Source organism: Glossina fuscipes, unplaced genomic scaffold (genome assembly GCF_014805625.2).
Source record: "Glossina fuscipes isolate IAEA_lab_2018 unplaced genomic scaffold, Yale_Gfus_2 61344, whole genome shotgun sequence".
Classification (NCBI taxonomy): Eukaryota; Metazoa; Arthropoda; class Insecta; order Diptera; family Glossinidae; genus Glossina; species Glossina fuscipes.
The window spans coordinates 192359-200663 of NW_024003562.1; the positions used below are offsets into that span (position 1 = coordinate 192359).

The 8305-nt window shown below is 35.9% G+C and overlaps 1 pseudogene; it reads left to right on the plus strand.

The window, feature by feature from the left end:
- The first annotated feature begins 1914 nt into the window (after positions 1 to 1914).
- LOC119643592 lies at positions 1915 to 4872 on the plus strand (annotated as a pseudogene).
- Positions 4873 to 8305: the final 3433 nt, after the last annotated feature.

Below are 8305 nucleotides of genomic sequence, written 5' to 3' on the forward strand. Positions count from 1 at the left end.
CCTCTTAGCAGTAAATCAACTTGGGGTGCCTTATGAATAATCAGCTAAAGGCAAATGGGACAATGAAAAATTCTTAATTCAATGAAATGGTGCTGTCTAAACTAATGGGTCAACACGAGAGGCAATCTGAATAGCGCAAGTACAAGTTCGAAATTATTTCAGATAGTGTTCCGAACAGAGACAAGCTTGTAAGGAAGCGTTTTGTTTCCTTACCGATAATAAATCTGTCCGCACAAGTGCCTACCCTTAGACCCCAAAAACAGTATGTCTGGGTTGTCCCCAACCAAGAGACACGTCTTCTCTCCGTACGTCAGCATAAGATTATCCTTCTTCCACATAAACCGTTCAATTCAATGTTTAAAAAAAGGAAAGAAAGGAAATTATATACACCACTCACACACTTATATACTATAGCTTCAGAAAATGTGCCTAACCATTAAAGGTATACAAATGTATAAAATGTATGAGATATATGAAATGTATAAATGTATATATAGTAGAACAAATATAAACAATATGCATACCTAACGCTTCTGACAGATTGTAAAAGTCATAGCGAGGCTAGCATTCACATATCTAACCATACGATTTGGTACCTGGCTTAGCATTTTACAAAATCATACTGAAATTAGCAATATCAATAAAACAGACAGAAGGATAGGCATACAAACAAACATCGCGATAGGAAAAAAATAAGATAGCTTATAGATATGATGCATATCACATGAAGACATGCTCAACGGTTTATAAAATCATACGAGTTGGTACGTAAGGTAGTATTACGCTAAGATATAAGTAAGAGAAGCATTTTTATACAAGTCAGAGCTGAGATTGTAACATAGATCAAACCTAAGTTAGCATACAGATGTGTAAGAATATCGTTACAATGCAATAGTAAGTGAGTATAGTCTAAAACATGCATGTAACGGAACAGCGATGGTGATCGCAACTGCAAAAGAGCGTGTCGCACCACACTCAGCCTTTCAGTTGTGTGGCAGCAGCCAATGGTAAGTGATCACGGACATAACTAGTTGACTTTTACTTTAGAGTTTTTTTTAACTCTACGGATAGGGGACGGTCGGTGTGGCTTCACCGTCATCCCTGAATGACTCATAGGACAGCTAGCTCTACGCATAGGGGGTAGTCGGTGTGGCCTCGGCGTCACCCCTGTAGGCCGAGGCTAGCTGCTACAACATCCGCGACGTATTCTTTTCTTTTACAGAAACTTGTGATACGGAAACATGGAAAAGTAAATATAATAAAAATTGTTCGGAACGAATAAGAAATATTAAAACGTTAAAGAAGGGTCGGATCGCCACGCTGGTTTTTTTCCTCCCACTCCCCTTAAAATCGCTTATCCATTATCAGTTCCACAGAAGTAAATAAATAGAAACGCAAGAACAAAACCGAAGGTCCAAATTTTTTTTAATACAAATTTTCTTGGAAAGAGTCCTGGATTGGCTGAATACACCCTGCCCAAGAAAACTCGTTACAAGCTCTTCCAGAAATTGCTAAAATTTTTGATCTAGCACATTGGTTGACTTCTGGAACAATAGTAGCAAAAATCATCGTGCAGAAAATTCGACAAGACAATACAGATTGGGATGAAGCAATAAACCCGTTAATTCTTTCCCGTGGCATGCTTTTATTGATGATTATGCTTACCTCGAAAATATAACCGCGCCTAGGTATACTAGTCACCATCCAAACTTTAAAATTGAGTTACAAGTATTTTGTGACGCTTCGGAAAAAAGCAATGACATCCCTTTGTATCGGTACGGAAAACCAATCCGGAAACGGATAAAAACATTTACTAACGGCTAAAACTAGAATACCCCATTAAATTTACAACGTTACCACATAGTGTTTCTGTGCTTCGTCACAAAGTCAATTCGTCTTGAAGCTGCAACTGATATGCCCGCACAAGCTTTTTTGGCTGCCTTTGCTCGTTTCTTTTCCCGTCTCTATTTGGATAACGATAATACCTTAGTTGGCGCCTCCCGTTTATTAAAGCGAAAAGCGTGACAATTCATGGAGAATATAAAATCTCAAATGATTCTATCCAGCTCTTTTGAATCGTCAGACTGGCATTTTATTCCTCCGGGAGTACCGCATATGGGAAGCTGAAGTAAAAAGTGCTAAAACTCATCTGAAACAAATATCCGTGGCGCAAAGCTTTACTTTCGAAGAATTTACAACAATGCTGATTAGAATCGAAGGATGTTTAAACTTTAAACCCTTACGCTCTATGGGTGACGATCCTAATGATCTCATTTCAGTAACGCCAGGTGATTTCCTCCTGTGGAATGGAATTTTTACTCCCGCGGGTCCGAAAGTTTCTGACATGCGATTAAGTTGTGCTAATACATGGCATAAATTAAAGACCTTGCATCATCCTTTTGCACGAAGATGGAAGGAGAACTGTCTAAACGAACTTCATAAAAGATATAAATGCAAGAGTCCCCACGGGAACGTTAAAACGGGAGATATGGTCGTAATTCGGAACGATAACCTACCAACTAATTGTTGGTGATTGAGTCGCGTTTTAAGAACAAAGGTCACGGTAATAACATTCGTGTTATAGACATCTAATGATACTCTTGAACGGCCTACCACGAAATTAGCCCTTCTATCAGATTTTCTATGATGTTCCACATTAATTATTCTCTTTTTTTAATAGATATACCGAAGAAGCGTTCACTCTCCACCGATTCTTCGTTGTCCATTGTAAAGAATAGGTATTCTCCGCTGCTTATAAGCGAATTCATTGTAATTTCATTTGTGCGGATTGGGTTGAACTTTTTGCCTCTGTAGAACAATATACGATCTGTTTTGCTCTTGATTTATTGAATTTTCTTTTTCTGAATACATTTTGTTGTTCTCCTCTTCTCCTTTTTTTTTTTGTTCATGGACGTAGTGGTCTTTTGGAATTTTTTAGTGGTATACTTCACTTTTTTTGTTTTGTTGATGGTTAACTAACTATCTTATATGTAGAAACTACTATGCAGAAAAAATGCTTAATGATTTTCTTTTTTCGTTTGTGGTCCTTTTCTGCAAAAGGTCCCACTTCCCAGCATTAATTAAGGTTTTTGTTTTTGCTAAGCGATGGTTCCTTTCACTGAATACTTTTTTTTCTAAAGGATTCTATCGACTGCGCCAGTTTAATAATCGATATGATGAAACAAGCTTATTAAAAGTTTATTCAATCAAGAATTCTTACAGACTAACAATTAACTGTCTAACAGCTAACTTATTTGTAAAGTCAGCATTTACAAAATTTATAAATAATATTACTTCCATACGCCTATTTTTACTACAGTACATTAACTTTATTTCTTTAACTAAAGTTGTTACATTAATTTTAAGTGATCTATTTTAATGTGTTAATGAACTCCTCGACTTTTGTTCTTGCTGTACTTGGATGAGACAAATCTTGCAGTTGCTCCCGTGTCTGCTCTTGCTGTTACGGCGACCCCAGCTAGAATATCGCTAGTAGTTAAGCGAACTGTTTCAAATTGCAATCCGGTTTTGATTTCTTTTGACATTTTAACATGTGTCTTATCGGCAAGATACGTTTGAAATGGGGCCCACGGTTCATCGTGCACGGTGAGCCACCTGACCGTTTCCCTGGTTTTGTGCTACCCCATTCGTTTATTGCTGAAGCCTTCTAGGCTGTTCACGTTGGCAACAGTCTTCCTTGTCGTGCAATGTTTCCCACAATTCCGACAAAATATTGTGATTGAATTTCGACAATCTTTACGCCAATGTCCGGCCTGTCTGCTTTGTAACATAGTTTTTTTACTGCGCCGTTCACGTTTTGGAGCTCCAAATAGATCTCGATGTTGTTCTTTCTCTTCTTGCGTATTTATTACCGGATTCTTTTCTAAGTAGTCTGGCATCTCAACTAATTCGAGTAATTCTATACTGGCGGGCTAACTGTGTCTCCTTTCGACATATTTGTCATTGCAGTTGCAATGCTTACAATTTATACCCAACAAATTTGCTTAAGGTTTTATTGAAACGTTTAATTGTTATCAAATCGACGAACAAAAGTAAATAATTCCGATACTTAAGCGTTGAAGATAGAAGTTAATTCATGACCACTCGTCTTATATCTTTATTTTGACTGTCTTCAATGTTATAGCCTCAGCGGATAATCACTTGTGAAGCTTATTATTTTCCCTTTGGTACAAAAATTTATCTTTAATTGAGTGATGCCGGGGTAGCCTCAATGGCTGTTTCAGACGTCCATACGTTTTATTTTTCATTAAAAGTGAACTTTATTTTTATAAAAAAAAGGAAAAGTGAAGAATCCATTAAGCTAAGAAATTTTTTACCACGACAGTAGCTCATTAACACAACTAACTGTTCTTAAAGAAAATTTAATATAAACAAAACGCCAGAAAAATACGATTATTTATTCAAGTTTTTAATAATTGGCAGCGCTGGTAGTGGCAAAAGTTGTTTGTTGCATCATTTCATTGAAAACAAATTTAAAGACGATAGTTCTCATACAATTGGGGAGGAATTTGGTTCACGCATTGTAAATGTTGGTGGGAAACCGGTGAAATTACAAATATGGGACACCGCTGGACAAGAAAGGTTTCGTTCGGTAACGCGTTCATATTATCGAGAGACAGCGGGATCTTTGTTGGTATACGATACGACGTCACGAGATTGAACAATTGGTTAAATGATGCCCGCATCTTAGCCAGCCTTAATATTGTCATATTATTAGTGGGCAATAAGAAAGATTTGGAAGAGGCAAGAGACGTGACATTTCTGGAGGCCTGCACTTTTGCTCAAGAAAATGAGCTTATCTTTTTGAAAGCAAGTGCAAAGACTGGCGAAAATGTTGAAGAAGCCTTGTAATCAAAGTAATAATTGGTGCTATATACTCGCCTTTATTACTTGGTGAAATAAGCTTTAATGTCCCTAACCGCTTCTCTAGGCACTTTATCTTGGTTAAGCTTAGTCAGTGTAATATAATTCGCTCAGAGTAGTTTGCAAGAACCTAAATGACGTCTTTCACTTATTCTCGTTATCGGACTCTTTAAAGTCCATTAAATCAACATTGCTTAATACGCGCGATTTACCTATGTCTTACTTAAACTAGCTTTCATCCTTAAAAGTCGTTACGATTGGAAAATGAATTGGTGTTAAGTATTATCGGTTGCCAGGCTTATGCATGTTTGCGATGGCTTAGGGGTTCATTTGCAATTTTGTCCTGTACCGGTTGTAAGTGTGCTCCTATGCTGATAGTGTACATGCTTTTTTTTCTTTTTTCTTTTTTCTTTTTCTTTTCTTCTTATTTGTTTTATTATGCTTATACTCAATTTTATTGTTAATTAATATAAGTTTTGCATTAAAAGCCAATTGAACTCGACTGTTATTTGTTTAGTCGAGTTTCATGTATAAGTATAATTAAAATAAATAAATAAAATAAGGAAACCCTAATCTCAGTTGACGTTATAATTCGACTCTTGTTTATTAATTCACTTATGTTATTAAAGCCTAGCAGCTAAATATTAAAATTATAATACCTATACTTAATGTAAATAATAATCGATTGTCAGTTATCCACAGACAGACACATATCATGAGATCCTAACGGATGATGGCGGATTTTCCTTTCTTTTATGTCTTACCTCTACGGCGGTTCAGTCAGGTAGAAGGAAATCGGAAGTCGCCTACTTCTTGTCTATACTTTTGTTCGAACACGAATCGGTTAGTTGATCACATTCGAAGTATTTCAAGTTAGTTCTTTCGAATTTGATATTCCCATTCCATTCCGTTCTTACTTATACACTTACTTACTATGGCTTCCCCGTAATACTCATAAGAGAATAACAAACTGCCTATTACAAAAAAAAATGTGTCGAAAATAAAATATGCCTATCGTATTTTAAACATATAAGAAACTTATAACTACTAGGTATTAGATATTAGGATTAAAAGTTAATCTCAATATCGGATTCTTTACAGTCTTACCAAAAATCTTTGATTAATACGCGCGATTTGCCCATGTCGTATTGAGATTAACTGAAAGACATCATTTAGGTTTCTGCTAACCACTCTAAACGTGAAGAAAACGTTAAGACAGGAATAAATCTACGTTTCTCAAGTGAAGCAATCGGTTATGCCCACACAAAGATGTGAGTAATTAAACTTTATTTTTTTCATTTTCTTGAGACTTTATGCTTATATATCATAAGCCAAACAAAACAGAATGTTTAAAGCTATTTTGTACACTCCTCAAATGAAGATATATTATCCGCCCAAAAACGTGTTAATTTTAAAATGAATCTGGAAGACGCCGCGATTAATTTTTACTTAAAAATACTTATGATATGGGTATCAAATAAAAGAACTTGGGGAACAGAATTCGAAAAACACAGTAAAGGGTTTGCGAAATTCGACCCCCGACGAATATAACTTTCTCACACACAACGAGCACCATGTAACCGAATTATTTAAATCGATTTGAAGCTGATACGATTGCGATTCCAAAGAGAAGAAAGAAAACAGTTTAACATCGTCAGTACATATTAATATATGGCTGGATCTAATCACCGAGAGATAATCATTAATATATACAGTAAATAAAACAGGCTTAATTGGCGCCTTTAGGGGACGCCAGACGTCAAGGGAAATTCATCCGACGTGAGATTAAGCAGAACCCCGAATGATCTGTCATGAAGACAAGAACTTGTCCATTTCACTTAGTACAAAGACAAGCCAATGCGCTAGAACTTGAAGATCAGTACAATAACAACTAAGTCAAACGCATTATTAAAATCAGTACATATCACATCCGTGCGAAACCCACACGAAAAAGCCTTGCAAACTTGGCAAGTAAACTTTAAGATATTCGTAACAGTTGATCTTCCTTTTGGAACGCCACACTGGAATGAAGAAATATAACATGTGGTAGTAAAAGCGAAATGATGAGTAACAGTTCGCTCAAACAATTTACAGTTCTCTAGGTGATCTTTGCTTCCATATTTGTGAAGTAGAATAAGAACAATTAGCTTCCAACGCAAAGGAAAAAGATCAGATTTCAAAGACTGATCAAAAAAATTTGAAATAACACCACATAGCTCAATAGAGCATGATTTAAGTAAATATAATGGAATCCTACCACATTCAGGCGCACAACTATATTTTAGAGACCTCAACCCATGTAAAACGTCGTTTTCTGAAATGGCCAAGTCAGGAGTCGAAACCGAATTAATGATCTGATATGGATAGTTAACAATTAAATCGGAACAACTGTTAAAAAATTTTATCGGAAGTATTCAGCAAAGCTTTTGCGTCTTAACTATCACTAGAGGACTCGAAAGAAACATGCGAGCGATATACGGATTTTTACCTTTGGGATTGACAAACTTAAAAAAGTATTTAGGATTAACAAGCAGTGAAGATGTTATCGACTGAATGTATCTGCAATAACATAAGTGCTTGAGGTAGCTAAATCTATGCCTTGCAGCAAAATGGCTCAATTTTATAAATTTTTTGGAAAGTTTTTTTATTATTTTTGTAATATTTAGTTCTCTTGTTAAGCAATGGCGAGCACTTGCTTCGAAGGCGAGGCTCTCCGATCAGAACGGGGGCAAAAATAGATTGGGTTAATACATTACAGAAGAGTGACAGTAGAGTCCCAACATTCCCAACAGAAAAATTCAGCACAATGTGTAAAAGATGACGATGATGATGATGATGAAGCAGTAACATATTGTCTTTATTAAATCTTAATGTTTATTTGGAGAAATTGAATTTCTCGCGTTAGAGTGGTTCGACGGACCATCGCGCCAAAAATGAAAGGAAATACAAATTACTGGATGATACGGATGCTCGGATAAACTAAAAGATGGACAGAGATCTACCGCTATCTGCGAAAATATACAAAACAGGGATCAAAGTCTGTCTTCACAATTGAGAGTACGGTTGTATTGAAGTAAATTGTGATCAGATTATTCATTGCAAAACGCGATGTCAGATCCTCTTATTTATTTCTTTTTCTTTATTTAAAAAAAAAAAAAGTCCATATCCTTGTATTTCTTTTTATTTTGAACTATCACGAAAATCTCACATACCTTTGTTTTCATTTTTTTTTTCTGTCATTCGCAGTCACTCTTGTTCTTATTAATATATTACGTGCCGTATACTGCACGATCCCATTATTTCGTGTTAAACAGGCAGCGGTGGGTTTCACATTTGGTTGCAAAACTTGCGGTTTTTTGCTTTGCTTACAAATCTTGACAAATGCCACATTAAGGTAGTTTAAAGTTTTCCGTGTTTTAAC